The 16,195-nt window shown below is 37.6% G+C and overlaps 1 non-coding gene across 1 annotated transcript; it reads right to left on the reverse strand.

The window, feature by feature from the left end:
* Positions 1–15,424: 15,424 nt before the first annotated feature.
* On the reverse strand, positions 15,425–15,528 carry LOC112699753 (small nucleolar RNA R71). Its single transcript, XR_003152693.1, has one exon. It is a non-coding gene; the product is annotated as a small nucleolar RNA R71 (small nucleolar RNA).
* Between the last annotated feature and the right edge of the window lie 667 nt (positions 15,529–16,195).

Consider the following 16,195-nt stretch of genomic DNA (forward strand, 5'->3'; position numbering starts at 1 on the left):
ATATATATAGAAAATGCAACTAAAAATCCTAGAAGACCTAAAATTAAGATGCGAAAGTGTTAGAATTAGAAATTTGTCACCCAAAAATGGCCGTGTGTGGGTTCTAAGTTTTCGTGTGGTTTAGAACACACACACACTAACATAGAAGCTATATCACGATCACACAAAGAAAGTATGCACTTCACTAATTTTATAGTGCTTGAGATGTGATGGTGTTTTTGCGGAAAATAAATTTTCCAACACACAAATCCAACCGGCAAGTATACCGGGTCGCATCAAGTAATAATAACTCACAAGAGTGAGGTCGATCCCACAGGGATTGATGGATCAAGCAACTTTAGTGGGTGATTAGATGAGTCAAGCTAACATTTAAGTGAATTGTGTGAAGTTGATCATCAGAAAGTAAAATTGCAATGAATTTAAAGTGCAGAAAGTAAAAATGGACAGAAACTTAAAGAGCAAGAAATGTAAATTAACGGAATCTTAAATGACAAGAAAAGTAAATTGCATGAAATGTAAAAGGGAGTGGGTGCAGGGAAATTAAAACTTCAACAAGAAAATGTAAAGTGCAATCAAGCAAAGAAGTAAAAGATGAAGTAAGTGCAGCAGATTCAAACAGAAATAAAAAATTGCTTGAAGAACAAACAGAAAGAAACTTAGCTCAATTGTAAAATCTAAAAGAGAATTTGAGGATCCAAGAAGAGCAATGAACTCAGGAAGCAAATCTGGATCTCAATTCTTCTTTGCTTAATCAGAAAATATATTGCAGAAGAAACTGAGGTTTAAAAAATAGCAGAGAAGATTAAAACCCAATCCTTAGATCAAGTTAGAGGAAGAGTGGAAGATGATTCTCAGAATTTGAATCAATGGAGCTCTTCAACCTCAATTCAAGATCCAAAATAGAAAAGCTAGAGTTGCAGAAGAAAAAGATTTAAAACAGCAAATGAATTTTGAATTATGCAAAAAGATTAACAAGAGATCTCAAGGTGGAATTGAAACAGAAGTTCTTCAATTTTCCACCCAAGATCCAAAACGAAAATGAAAACTAAGAGAGCTTTCTAATGGAGCTGCACTCCAATATTCTCTAATGGGGCTCGCTTCCTTACAAAGATGGAAATGCTGCCTTATATAGGCTTTACAAAATAAAATGAAATTGAAATGAAAAACAAATTAAATGAAAATCCTAATTCTAGCTTGTTCTTGTGCCTTTGAGTGATGATGTGGGCTTTGCTTGCTTTGGATTTGAGGGATAATGGGTCTTGGATGGCCTTGATTCAATTTGGTGAGGAATTGAATTAAATTGAATTTTGGTTGATTTTGGCCCATATGTTGCTCCCAGGAGGCTGCCCTGCCCTTGTGGAGGGCAAGGCAGAAAATGGTGCATGCGTCCCTTGGTGCGTGCGTGTTGGTGCTGCAGGATGCTGCCCTGCCCTTGTGGAGGGCAGGGCAGAGTTTTTTGGTGCGCCAGATTCTGCTGCCCGTGCGTGCTGATGCTGCCGAGACCCCCTTGGTGCGCCAGATTCTGCCCGCTGGCCGTGCACCACAAAATGCTGCCCTGCCTTCGCGGAGGGCAGGGCAGTGTTTCCAAAAGTGAAGTTCCAAGTTCGAAACTTGGTGGATGCACACGCTACTTCTTTTCCTTGGTTTTCTTGGCACCAAAGTAAGGCCTAGTTTCTTGCTTCCTCATGGTGCCGTGTTCGATTCTTGTGGCAAGCAATTGGGGGAGCAATTTTCCTTGATTTTCCATGAAGAGCACGACATTGCCCTGCTCTCCAAGAGGGCAGAGCAGAAAAATGAGCGCTACTTTGCTTTGGGGTGAGGCTCCAGGTTCGAACCTTGGTGGAAGCACATTGGTTTATTTTCGCTTATTTTTGGCCCTTAAAGATGCCTTTCGTTCCTGCCTCAATTGTACGCCAAATATGGATTGCTATATATCGTTGGAAAGCTCTGAATGTCAGCTTTCCAACGCAACTGGAAGCACATCAATTGGACATCTGTAGCTCAAGTTATAGCCCTTTGAAGTAGGCATGGTCATGTTGTGAGTGGCCAGATTTTAACTTAGCGAAAATTTGCTCCAACCTCACTTTGTTTCATCATGATTCTGCCCTGCCCTTGGCAAGGGCAGGGCAGTGTGCGTGCTGGTTGTTTTCTTCTTTAATTTGGTCATGGGCCACGCTTTTAAAAGCATGGCCTAAGCCTCCAAAGTGTGCTCCAACTTCAAAGTGTGCTCCAAAGCTCTTTTTTTCCTATTTTTTTGTGCTTCTTTGCTTCTTTTTCTTCTTATTTCCTACAAGATTTATAAAATTAAAAGATCAAGGAAATATACCATTTAATCACAAAAGCATTCAATATTTAAGCACAATTCATCAATTTCTTGTATGAAAAAGCATAGAAAAATAGGTATATGATGACATGTCATCACAACACCAAACTTAAACCTTGCTTGTCCCCAAGCAAGAAAAGAATCATGCAATAAAGATTGACAATCCAAGGTAAGAAGAATAGCAACTCAATGTTCATGGTAAGCTAGTTCTCTATGCATGCTTCAATCACAAAAGAAATGTAAATGATTGATACTTCCATCTAGCTCAATTTATGAAATCTTTTTCTTATAATTCTTCCTTGAAACAAGCTTTTGATTTTTTTTTTGCTTCTCCTTTTGGGTGCTTTGCCCCATGAGTTAATAACAAAGCTACGACTTCTAAATGCTTTGTTTTCAAGTATTACCACTTGATACATAAGCACCACAAGCATTTAATTAGAGGACTTCATTAAGCTCATTTTTCTTTTCTTTTCTTGACTCTCTAATCATTGATGCTCAGAGCCTTGAGCTTTGAGGGAGTGCTTTTGCACTTGAGCCTAGCCTTGACTTCTAAGTGTTTTGTTTTCAAGCATTTGGCTTGATACATAAACACGACAAGTACTTAGCAAATAAATTGCCATTGGTACTCAGAGCCTTCAGCTTTCTCATTCCTTCCCTTTTTCTTTTCTTGCTTTAATTGTATTTGCTTCTTCAAGGTTTTCATGATTTCAAAAGATTTCACAAAATGTACAAGATGAAAAACTTCAATTAGATAAAATCCAATGCAATTGAGCAACAATCAATCATACTAGCTTTCCAATACTTGTATGCACATGCTAAATTCTTCTTTAATTCCTTGTTTGTTTATGATCATGATGCTTTACTGCTTTTGAACTCACAAAACTAAAGTTGGTAGTCATAATGGTACAGCACCATGTTGTAAATCAAATTCAAGCTATGCTTAGTCATACCACACATGCATATAGAAAAGATAATAAGACAATCATGCAATTTAAAGTGCTGGAAACAAAGGAGAGGAAAAGGAACTTTACAACCCTGTAGTCCATCTTCTCTAATGTTGTCATTTTCCTCCCATTCTTCTCCTTCCCATACCAACTCAGAATGCTTGCTTATCCTTAAGCAACAGTTAGGACAATGGTGGTGGGGTCTAAAATGGATCATGAATGTCTTACACAATGATATGTTAGTAGCACATGTGTTTTAAGCAAGCAAAATTAAAGATAACAATCAAGGCACAAGAGACAGAGACATTTTGATTGCATAGATAAGAAGGTGTGCACAATACATTGCATAAAAGATAAGTGGCACACCAAACTTAGTGTGACACTTTCACTTGGAATTAATGCAAGTATCTTGTAAGACTTAGAACCAAATTTTGTTGCATAGCAACACCAAACTTAGAATGCAACCATATGTCAATTTTATTTGAAATAAAAATAAACAAAAGAAACTGTTATTTGTTGAATACAATCACCAAGCCAAAAATCTGTCATGAATGAGTATCTCTTGATGCTGTGTTAACAAAAACAGTTGATAAAAGAAAACTTAAAAATAAAGAGGTGACTAAAACAAAGAGAATGCAAACGAAATGTCAAAACAAAAGAAAAATAACAATGCAAAGGCAATATGATTATGCAGACAAGTGATGTTGCTGGATGAGTTGCATAGAAAAATAAGTGCCACACCAAACTTAGAATCTTAATGTGACACTTTCATGTAGAATTGATGCAATCATCCTAAGGAATTAAAAACAATTTGTTGCAGGGCAACACCAAACTTAGAATGTGATCATATGCCAATTTATTGAAATTTAAACACAGCAAAGAAAGAGAATAAACCAAACAGAGAAATGAAATGTTACCTAAGATTGGGTTGCCTCCCAACAAGCGCTCTTTTAGTGTCATTAGCTTGACATATTGTTCTTCACTTTCTTCATCTTCTTCAAGTTTGTTAAGAGGAATGACCTCAAGGGGGGAGAAGATTCAGCTACTGTCCCTTGTCTTGGCCTTTCCTCAGCAAGCTTCCTTTTGCAAATGGCTTGATTAATCTTGCTTGCTGGATCAGGGACAGGATTGGTGCTCTTGTTAGTTGCCTTCACTTCTTTGGATTCATGAATTGGTTGCTGTGTGATTTTTGGAGTTTGATCTTCATCCAGAGCCTTTTGAATTGGTGGTTCAATGAGCTTGTCCTTCATGTGCCTCTCTGTTTCCCTTGAGTTTGGACGTTCTTGATTATCCTCCTCACTAGCTTGTTCTTCCACTTCCTCTTTTACACTCAACATTTGCTTTAATAGCTCTTTCATGGAGGAGGTTTGTTGATCTTCCCAAGCTTTCTTCATCTCCTCTTCATATTTTTCGATCAGTGTTGAGCATCTTTGGTCCAAGGGAGTTTGAGGAGGTTGTGAGTGTTCAGGTTCTCTTGTCATCTCAAGTGCAGTTTTAGGTTCAAATGTTTCCACCATCTCTTCCTTCTTTGCAATTTCACTTGATGCAGTAGCCTCTTCTTCTTGTTTTTCCTCCTTCTTTGTTGCACTCACCAATTGAGCTAGCTGCACTTCCATGTTTTTGAGGGAGTTTTCTTGTTCTTCCCAGACTTTCATTGTCTCTTCCTCATATTTTTTGAACATGGACTTAAGCTTTGAGAACCTTGAGTGGTTCATGGAAGTTTGTGTGGGTGGTGAGTTTTGAAAGGGGCTTTCTGTTGAAGTATGGTCAAGTGATGATGTCTTTGGATGAATATCATATGGAGCACTAGAATTCCCTTCCCAGCCACCATTAGAATCATGACTTGCATCATTTTGTGGTGGAGGGAAATATCCCATATGATTTTCTTTCTCATCTTGTGGTTCTGAAGCATAGCTCCATGAATTGGAGTGCCCAGAATTTGAAGTTTCTTGGTGATATTCCCAACCACCATTAGAGATTGGTGATGGTGGGTGATATCCCATAAAATTTTGTTTGACCATAAGATGAGTTGAAATCCATTTGTATTTTGTAAACATCAATGAAATTTGAAATTCATGTCATAGAGAAAGAATTTCTTAGTGAGGCAATAACTCAAACACCTTGGTTTCAATCAAAAACAGAAAACAAAAATAAAGAAAATGCTTGATCTAAACTTCTCACCCACTTAATCATTGTTGATCTAATCAATCCCCGGCAACGGCGCCAAAAACTTGATGGTGTTTTTGCGGAAAATAAATTTTCCAACACACAAATCCAACCGGCAAGTATACCGGGTCGCATCAAGTAATAATAACTCACAAGAGTGAGGTCGATCCCACAGGGATTGATGGATCAAGCAACTTTAGTGGGTGATTAGTTTAGTCAAGCTAACATTTAAGTGAATTGTGTGAAGTTGATCATCAGAAAGTAAAATTGCAATGAATTTAAAGTGCAGAAAGTAAAAATGGACAGAAACTTAAAGAGCAAGAAATGTAAATTAATGGAATCTTAAATGACAAGAAAAGTAAATTGCATGAAATGTAAAAGGGAGTGGGTGCAGGGAAATTAAAACTTCAACAAGAAAATGTAAAGTGCAATCAAGCAAAGAAGTAAAAGATGAAGTAAGTGCAGCAGATTCAAACAGAAATAAAAAATTGCTTGAAGAACAAACAGAAAGAAACTTAGCTCAATTGTAAAATCTAAAAGAGAATTTGAGGATCCAAGAAGAGCAATGAACTCAGGAAGCAAATCTGGATCTCAATTCTTCTTTGCTTAATCAGAAAATATATTGCAGAAGAAACTGAGGTTTAAAAAATAGCAGAGAAGATTAAAACCCAATCCTTAGATCAATTTAGAGGAAGAGTGGAAGATGATTCTCAGAATTTGAATCAACGGAGCTTTTCAACCTCAATTCAAGTTCCAAAATAGAAAAGCTAGAGTTGCAGAAGAAAAAGATTTAAAACAGCAAATGAATTTTGAATTATGCAGAAAGATTAACAAGAGATCTCAAGGTGGAATTGAAACAGAAGTTCTTCAATTTTCCACCCAAGATCCAAAACGAAAATGAAAACTAAGAGAGCTTTCTAATGGAGCTGCACTCCAATATTCTCTAATGGGGCTCGCTTCCTTACAAAGATGGAAATGCTGCCTTATATAGGCTTTACAAAATAAAATGAAATTCAAATGAAAAACAAATTAAATGAAAATCCTAATTCTAGCTTGTTCTTGTGCCTTTGAGTGATGATGTGGGCTTTACTTGCTTTGGATTTGAGGGAGAATGGGTCTTGGATGGCCTTGATTCAATTTGGTGAGGAATTGAATTAAATTGAATTTTGGTTGATTTTGGCCCATATGTTGCTCCCAGGAGGCTGCCCTGCCCTTGTGGAGGGCAAGGCAGAAAATGGTGCATGCGTCCCTTGGTGCGTGCGTGTTGGTGCTGCAGGATGCTGCCCTGCCATTGTGGAGGGCAGGGTAGAGTTTTTTGGTGCGCCAGATTCTGCTGCCCGTGCGTGCTGATGCTGCCGAGACCCCCTTGGTGCGCCAGATTCTGCCCGCTGGCCGTGCACCACAAAATGCTACCCTGCCCTCGCGGAGGGCAGGGCAGTGTTTCCAAAAGTGAAGTTCCAAGTTCGAAACTTGGTGGATGCACACGCTACTTCTTTTCCTTGGTTTTCTTGGCACCAAAGTAAGGCCTAGTTTTTTGCTTCCTCATGGTGCCGTGTTCGATTCTTGTGGCAAGCAATTGGGGGAGCAATTTTTCCTTGATTTTCCATGAAGAGCACGACATTGTTCTGCTCTCCAAGAGGGCAGAGCAGAAAAATGAGTGCTACTTTGCTTTGGGGTGAGGCTCCAGCTTCGAACGTTGGTGGAAGCACATTGGTTTATTTTTGCTTATTTTTGGCCCTTAAAGATGCCTTTTGTTCCTGCCTTAATTGTACGCCAAATATGGATTGCTATATATCGTTGGAAAGCTCTGAATGTCAGCTTTCCAACGCAACTGGAAGCATATTAATTGGACATCTGTAGCTCAAGTTATAGCCCTTTGAAGTAGGCATGGTCATGCTGTGAGCGGCCAGATTTTAACTTAGCGAAAATTTGCTCCAACCTCACTTTGTTTCATCATGATTCTGCCCTGCCCTTGGCAAGGGCAGGGCAGTGTGCGTGCTGGTTGTTTTCTTCTTTAATTTGGTCATGGGCCACGCTTTTAAAAGCGTGGCCTAAGCCTCCAAAGTGTGCTCCAAAGCTCTTTTTTTCCTCTTTTTTTGTGCTTCTTTGCTTCTTTTTCTTCTTATTTCCTACAAGATTTATAAAATTAAAAGATCAAGGAAATATACCATTTAATCACAAAAGCATTCAATATTTAAGCACAATTCATCAATTTCTTGTATGAAAAAGCATAGAAAAATAGGTATATGATGACATGTCATCAAGATGCTTTAAAGAAACTTGTAGGTTAAGACAACCAAACAAGTAATACAGAAGCATAGAAGCATTCAAGCAAATGATCAAGAAATTGTGAATTGGGTAATGAATGGACATTGATTGATGTGTAAGTAAACTTAGTGAACTAAATGAAATATAAAGCTCACATATCAAACAATGACAAATATTGAAGTTTGGTTGCAACACCTAAGTGATATAGTGGTGGAACACATGGGTGCTATGGAACTTAGAAAAAAAGAAGATAGAAATTAAAATCAATCACATAGTAAGCATGGTCTACAAAGCTTAGAAGCCTCAAAAATATGTCACTAGGTAAGCTTACTATCCAATTTCACAATTCTAAAATCTCAATGCATGAAATAGGTGATGTAAATAAGGTTCAATCAAAAACAAGGATCACCTAATAAAAAATGCATTGATAATACACAAATTACCTCATCACATATAATGAAATCAAATCACATTGTGGCCAAAACATGTAATTCAAAAGATTTAAAATGCTTTGAAGGCAATGTCACACACTTGGTATCCAGAAACATTAAGCATTAAGAACTCAATCAAGTAACAAATTGTAACCTCAATAACAAAATCCAACAATGAAAATTAATAGCAATGATGTTAAAATAACATCTTATCAGTAATCAGCAGCAATAAATAGCGAACAAGATGAATAACCCAACACTTAAAAAAATTAAACCAACTAACTAACTAACTAATAGATATGGTGATAGATGGTGATTGGTAATGTTGGATGATGGTCGAAGGAGGGAAAGAAAATATGAGAAGAGAGAAGAAGAAAAGAAATGGAAAAAAGAGAAGAAAAGAAGGTGGGTGAAACATGTAAGAACCGCATGAATCATTTGAGGTATACTGTGATGCTTTCTTAAAAGGTTTGGGTTGCGTGTTGATGCAACACCTGAACGTGGTGGCTTACGCATCGCGTCAGCTAAGACCGCATGAGGTAAATTAACCAACCCATGACATGGAATTAGTGGCGATTGTGTTTGCATTGAAGATTTGGAGACACCACTTGTACGGAGTGAGGTTTAGCGTCTTTTCTGATCATAAGAGTCTCAAGTACATCTTTGATCAGAAAGAGCTTAATATGCATCAGAGGAGATGGATGGAGTTGCTGAAGGATTATGATTTTGGACTGAGTTATCATCCTGGAAAGGCGAATGTTGTGGGGGACGCGTTGAGTCGAAAATCCTTAACGATAGCTTGGATGAGAATCAAGGAAGAGGAGTTAGTAGATAAGTTTGTGGATCTTAAGTTAGATATTGGTGAAGTGGCCGATTGAACCAGTTACAGATTTCAAGCACGTTTAAATCAGAGATACGCTCAGCAAGGCGAGCAAAAGCTTCAGCAATTATTTCAACAAGTTGGCAAGAAAAGGCATGGAGAATTCACTAGGGATGATGAAGAATTGTGGAGATATAAAGGGAGAATTTGTATACTGGATGTCAGGAGTTTGAGGCAAGACTTGCTGTCGGAAGCTCACAATAGTAGGTTTTCTGTTTATCCCGGAAGTACAAAGATGTATTATGACTTAAAGAAGATGTTCCGGTGGCCTAGGATGAAAGGTGATGTAGCTACAGTGGTATCCAAGTACCTGACGTGTCATAAGGTGAAGATAGAGCATCAAAAACTGTCAGGAATACTACAACCACTTGTGATTCCTCAGTGGAAGAGGGAAGGAATCACGATGGACTTTGTGACCAGTTTGCGTAGGACTAGGTCAGGATTTGATGCGGTTTGGGTGATCGTGAATTGCTTAACCAAATCCGCTCATTTTCTGCCAATTCGAGTGAACTATTCTATGGAGAAGTTAGCAAGAATGTACATCAAGGAGATCGTGAGATTGCACGGTGTGCCATCGAGCATAGTATCGGACCGTGATCCCCGATTCACATAATGGTTTTGGGGAGCTTTTCAAAGGGCTTTCGGTACGAAGCTGTGTTTCAGCACTGCGTATCATCCACAAACGGATGGACAGTCAAAAAGGACTATTCTGACATTGGAAGATATGTTGAGGGCATGTGTATTGGATCAACCTAGAAGTTGGGATCGTTACATGCTGTTGGTGGAGTTCTCGTACAACAATAGCTTTCATGCGAGCATTGGGATGGCTCCGTATGAGGCTTTGTATGGACGGAAGTGCCAATCTCGACTTTGTTGGTATGAAACCAATGAAGCAAGTGTTTTGGATCTTGATTTGGTAGCAGAGACTACTGAGAACATTAAGAAGATTCGTGCAAGGATTTTGACTGTGTAGAGCCGACAGAAAAGTTATACAGATCAGAGACAGAAACTATCGGAGTTTGAAGTGGGAGAGCCTGTATTTTTTGAGGGTTACACCGACAACCGAGATTGGAAGAGCAATAAAAACAAAGAAGTTGAATTCGAGGTATATAGGACTGTTTGAGATACTGAGGCAATTCGGACCGGTGGCATATCAAGTTACTTTACCGCCTCACATGTCCAACTTGCATGACGTATTCCACGTGTCACAGCTCCGTAAGTACACAGCGGATACGGCTTACGTGCTAGAGCCTGAGTCGGTCGAGTTGAGGGAGAACTTGACTTTTCAAGTAATGCCGGTGCAAATTGACGACACCAGTGTGAAGAAGCTACGCGGAACAGAAGTTTCGTTGGTTAAAGTAGCTTGGGAGTGAGCAGGAGTTGAAGAGCATACTTGGGAGCTAGAGTCCGAGATGCGGAAGGATTATTCCGAGCTATTCTCAGGTAGTCACTAAATTTTGAGGGAAAATTTTCTTATTTGGGGGTATAATGTAAAAACCGCGACTAATTAACCGTTTAATTAAATAATTAATATTGCCCAAATTAGATTCCGAGAATTTAGAAGGATAAGTAAGGGATTTAAATGTGATTTTTGGACTCAGTAGGTTTTTCTGAGTAAAAAAATGTATTTTTTTTGTGAAAAACTGAGAAAACCGCAAACCGACAGCCGAACTCGTTGAACCAGTTCAAGTTTGTCCGGTACTGTGCGAGAAAAAGTGAAAACAGTCAAAAACGTTGGAAAAATATTAGAAGTCAAAAACCGGGCGTTAATTTTAAAGGTTTGACCCAAAGTTGGGCCAAACGGGTTAAAACCGCTAATGGGTTAGACTAGACCCAAGTTAGGCCCAAGCCCAACGTATATATAGGTTCATAAGTGAACCCATTCAGCAACAACACACTTAAACACAACACCCCACAGCTGAAAGGGGAAGAAGGAAGAAACCCCCATTGTCACGATTCACATAGAACTTCTCAAGCTCATATCTTGAGCTACGGTGCTCCGATTCGCGTGCCGTCGGTAGCTACGCGAAGCTCTTGCTGAGTCTGTCACTTCTATATAAGCTTTGTGGTAATTTTTTCGAAATTTCCCTTCCTTTCTGCTGCCCTAAGAAATTCGAGTTTGATGAGTGATGATTTTGAGAAAACCTTGTGTTTTGGTTGTTTAGGTGCTACTCCTTAGTGAGGAAATGTTGGGTTCTAGCCCAAATTTCAGTGAATGAGGTAATATTCTCAAGAATCCTAGTAAAATGATTAATTGTGAGCATTAGGTTTTGATTTATATAAAATGTGTGGTATTAGATTTAATATTGGAGCTTGTTGGTAAGTGTTGATGCTTGTTGGAGATTCTTGTTAACTGGGATTGTGATTGAAAGCTCGTTTTGCACCCAATTTGAGTTTTGGTACTGTTCATACCCTGGGTCAATTTGTCCGAGCCGGGATGTTCAGTAGCAAAGCGACCGACCTCTTTAGGTCAAGCGGACTGACTTCTTCGTAAAGAACTCGGCCAAATCGACATGAAAGCCCAAAGAAGGGCCCAACTCAAGGAATACGACCCCGATCCAAAGGCAGCCCAAGCCTATAGAGATAAGGGTGGTTCAATGAAAGATAAAGCTGACCTCGACAAAAGATAAGATAAAGATAAGATAACTAACTTATTGATGAGCGGATAATTTATACGCTTTTTGGCATTGTTTTTAGGTACTTTTTAGTATGATCTAGTTACTTTTAGGGATGTTTTCATTAGTTTTTATGCTAAATTCACATTTCTGGACTTTACTATGAGTTTGTGTGCTTTTTTGTGATTTCAGATATTTTCTGGCTGAAATTGAGGGACCTGAGCAAAACTCTGATAGGAGGCTGACAAAGGACTGCTGATGTTGTTGGAATCAGACCTCCCCGCACTCGAAATGGATTTTCTGGAGCTACAGAACTCCAAATGGCGCACTCTTAACGGTGTTGGAAATTAGACATCCAGAGCTTTCCAGAAATATATAATAGTCCATACTTTATTTGGAATTTGACGACGTAAACTGGCGCTCAACGCCAGTTCCATGCAACATTCTAGAGTCAAACGCCAGAAACACGTCACGAACCAGAGTTGAACGCCCAAAACACGTTAGATCTTGGCGTTCAACTCCAAGAGATGCCTTAGCTCGTGGATAGATCAAGCTTAGTCCAAGCACACACCAAGTGGGCCCCGGAAGTGGATTTATGCATCAATTACTTACCTCTGTAAACCCTAGTAGCTAGTTTAGTATAAATAGAACTTTTTACTAGTCTATTAGATATCGGGGTTCCATATTTGGATTTTGACATCTTGGTTTTTGTTTTGGGGGCTGGTCATTCGGCCATACCTGAACCTTGATCACTTATGTATTTTCAACGGTGGAGTTTCTACACTCCAAAGATTAAGGGTGTGGAGCTCTGCTGTACCTCAAGTTTCAATGCAATTACTACTATCTTCTATCCAATTCGATTTATTCTTATTCTAAGATATTTGTTGCACTTCAACATGATGAATGTGATGATCCATGACACTCATCATCATTCTCACTTATGAACGCGTGATTGACAACCACTTCTGTTCTACCTTAGACCGGGCGCATATCTATTGGATTCCTTAATCAGAATCTTCGTGGTATAAGCTAGAATTGATGGCGGCATTCATGGGAATCCAGAAAATCTAACCTTGTCTGTGGTATTCCGAGTAGGATTCTGGGATTGAATAACTGTGACGAGCTTCAAACTCCTGAAGGCTGGGCGTTAGTGACAGACGTAAAAGAATCACTGGATTCTATTCCAACTTGATTGAGAACCGACAGATGATTAGCCGTGCTGTGACAGAGCATTTGGACCTTTTTCACTGAGAGGATGGGATGTAGCCATTGACAACGGTGATGCCTTACATACAGCTTACCATGGAAAGGAATAAGAAGGATTGAATGAATGCAGTAGGAAACAGAGATTCAGAAGGAACATAGCATCTCCATATACCTATCTGAAATTCCCACCATTGAATTACATGAGTAACTTTATCTTTATTTTATGTTTTTTTACTATTATTTGATTTTCGAAATTCCATAATCAATTATTATCCGCCTGACTGAGATTTACAAGGTGACCATAGCTTGCTTCAGACCAACAATCTCTGTGGGATCGACCCTTACTCACGTAAGGTTTATTACTTGGACGACCCAGTACACTTGCTGGTTAGTTGAACGAAGTTGTGGAAAGAAAGTGCTGAGTCAATAGATGCACATACCAAAGAGCCATTATTGATGATCACAATTTCGTCCACCAAGTTTTTGGCGCCGTTGCCGGGGATCGCTCGAGTATGGACAACTGACGGTTCATCTTATTGCTCAGATTAGGTAATTTTCTTTTTATTTTCCATTCAAAAAAGTTTTCAAAATTTTTTTCTTTATTTTCGTTTTTCGAAAATATAATTTTCGAAAAAAAATAATAAAAATAATAAAAATACAAAAAAATCATAAAAATCAAAAATATTTTGTGTTTCTTGTTTGAGTTTTGAGTCAATTTTTAAGTTTGGTGTCAATTGCATGCTTTAAAAAAATTTTCTTGCATTTTTCAAAAATTCATGCACTCATGGTGTTCTTCATGATCTTCAAGTTGTTCTTGACAAGTCTTCTTGTTTGATCTTGATGTTTTCTTGTTTTGTGTTGTATGTTGTTTTTCATATGCATTATTGCATTCATAGTGTCCATGCATTAAAGAATTCTAAGTTTGGTGTCTTGCATGTTTTCTTTGCATCAAAAATTTTTCAAAAATATGTTCTTGATGTTCATCATGATTTTCAAAGTGTTCTTGGTGTTCATCTTAACATTCATAGTGTTCTTGCATGCATAATTGGTTTTGATCCAAAATTTTCATGTTTTGGGTAATAATTGTGTTTTTCTCTCTCATCATTAAAAATTTAAAAATAAAAAAATATATTTTCCTTATTTCTCTCCAAATTTTCGAAAATTTGAGTTGACTTGGTCAAAAATTTTTAAAATTAGTTGTTTCTTACAAGTCAAGTCGAATTTTCAATTTTAAAAAAAAATCTTATCTTTTTAAAACTTTTTCAAAAATTAAATATTTTTCATTTTTCTTATTAATTTTCGAAAATTCTTTAAAATGTTTTTCAAAAAAATCTTTTTCTTAATTTTATCTTAATTTTCGAAATTATGCTAACAATTAATATGATTGATTCAAAAATTTGAAGTTTGTTACTTTCTTGTTAAGAAAGGTTCAATCTTTAAATTCTAGAACCATATCTTTTAATTTCTTGTTAGTAATTAATTTTAATTTTAAAAATTAAATCTTTTTCAATCCTATCTTTTTATCATATCTTCTTATCTTATCTTTTTATCATATCTTTTTCAAAATTTTATCTTTTTCAAAAATTTGATTTCAAAATATCTTATCTAACTTCTTATCTTCTTATCTTTCAAATTTGATTTTAATATCTTTTTCAACTAACTATTTGACTTTTTGTTTGTTTCTTATCTTTTTCAAAACCACCTAACTACTTTTCCCTCTTTAATTTTCAAAAATATCTCATCTCTTTTTCAAAAATTCTTTTTAATTGTTTTAAATTTTAATTTCAATTATATCTTATCTTTAATTTTCGAAAATCATTAACTACTTTTTCAAAATTATTTTCGAATTCTCCCTCTCTTCTCTTCTTCTATTTATTTATTTATTCACTAACACTTCTCTTCACCTCTCTTCATCTCCAATCACTGCCTCTATCCTCACCCTTGTGATTGGCTTCTCCACTCTTATTCCTTTCTTCTTCTACTAATAATAAGGATCCTCTTTGTCCAGATATATAGGATTCCTCTTCCTTTTTCTTTTTCCCTTCTCTTTTATATGAGCAGGAATAAGGAAAAAGGCATCTTTGTTGAAGCTGATCCAGAACCTGAAAGGACTCTGAAAAGGAAACTAAGAGAAGCTAAATTACAACAATCCAGAGGCAACCTTTCTGAAATTTTTGAGCAAGAGAAGGAGATGGCAGCCGAACCCAACAACAATAATGCAAGGAGGATGCTTGGTGATTTCACTAAACCAACGTCCAAGTTTGATGGAAGAAGCATCTCAATTCCTGCCATTGGAGCAAACAATTTTGAGCTGAAACCTCAATTAGTTGCTTTGATGCAACAGAACTGCAAGTTTCATGAACTTCCATCTGAAGATCCTTATCAGTTTTTTAACTGAGTTCTTACAGATTTATGAGACTGTTAAGACAAATGGAGTAGATCCTGAAGTCTACATGCTCATGCTTTTCCCTTTTGCTGTAAGAGACAGAGCTAGAACATGGTTGGACTCACAACCTAAAGATAGCCTGGACTCCTGGGATAAGCTGGTCACAGCTTTCTTGGATAAATTCTTTCCTCCTCAAAAGCTGAGCAAGCTTAGAGTGGATGTTCAGACCTTTAAACAAAAAGATGGTGAATCCCTCTATGAAGCTTGGGAAAGATACAAGCAGATGACCAAAAAGTGTCCTTCTGACATGTTTTCAGAATGGACCATATTAGATATATTCTATTATGGTCTATCTGAGTTTTCCAAAATGTCATTGGACCATTCTACAGGTGGATCCATTCACTTAAAGAAAACGCCTGCAGAAGCTCAAGAACTTATTGACATGGTTGCAAATAACCAATTCATGTACACTTCTGAGAGGAATTCCGTGAATAATGGGATGCCTCAGAGGAAGGGAGTTCTTGAAATTGATGCTATGAATGCCATATTGGCTCAGAACAAAGTGTTGACTCAGTAAGTCAACATGATCTCTCAAAGTCTGAATGAATGGCAAAATGCATCCAACAGTACTAAAGAGGCAGCTTCTGAAGAAGCTTATGATCCTGAGAACCCTGCAATAACAGAGGTAAATTACATGGGTGAACCTTATGGGAACACCTATAATTCATCATGGAGAAATCATCCAAATTTCTCACGGAAGGATCAACAAAAGCCTCAACAAGGTTTTAATAATAGTGGAAGAAACAGGCTAAGCAATAACAAGCTTTTTCCATCATCTTCTCAGCAACAGACAGAGAATTCTGAACAGAGCCCCTCTAACCTATCAAACATAGTCTCTGATCTGTCTAAGGCCACTTTAAGTTTCATGAGTGAAACAAGATCCTCCATTAGAAATTTGGAGGCACAAGTGGTCCAG

The sequence above is a fragment of the Arachis hypogaea genome, chromosome 6 (assembly GCF_003086295.3).
Source record: "Arachis hypogaea cultivar Tifrunner chromosome 6, arahy.Tifrunner.gnm2.J5K5, whole genome shotgun sequence".
Taxonomy (NCBI): Eukaryota; Viridiplantae; Streptophyta; class Magnoliopsida; order Fabales; family Fabaceae; genus Arachis; species Arachis hypogaea.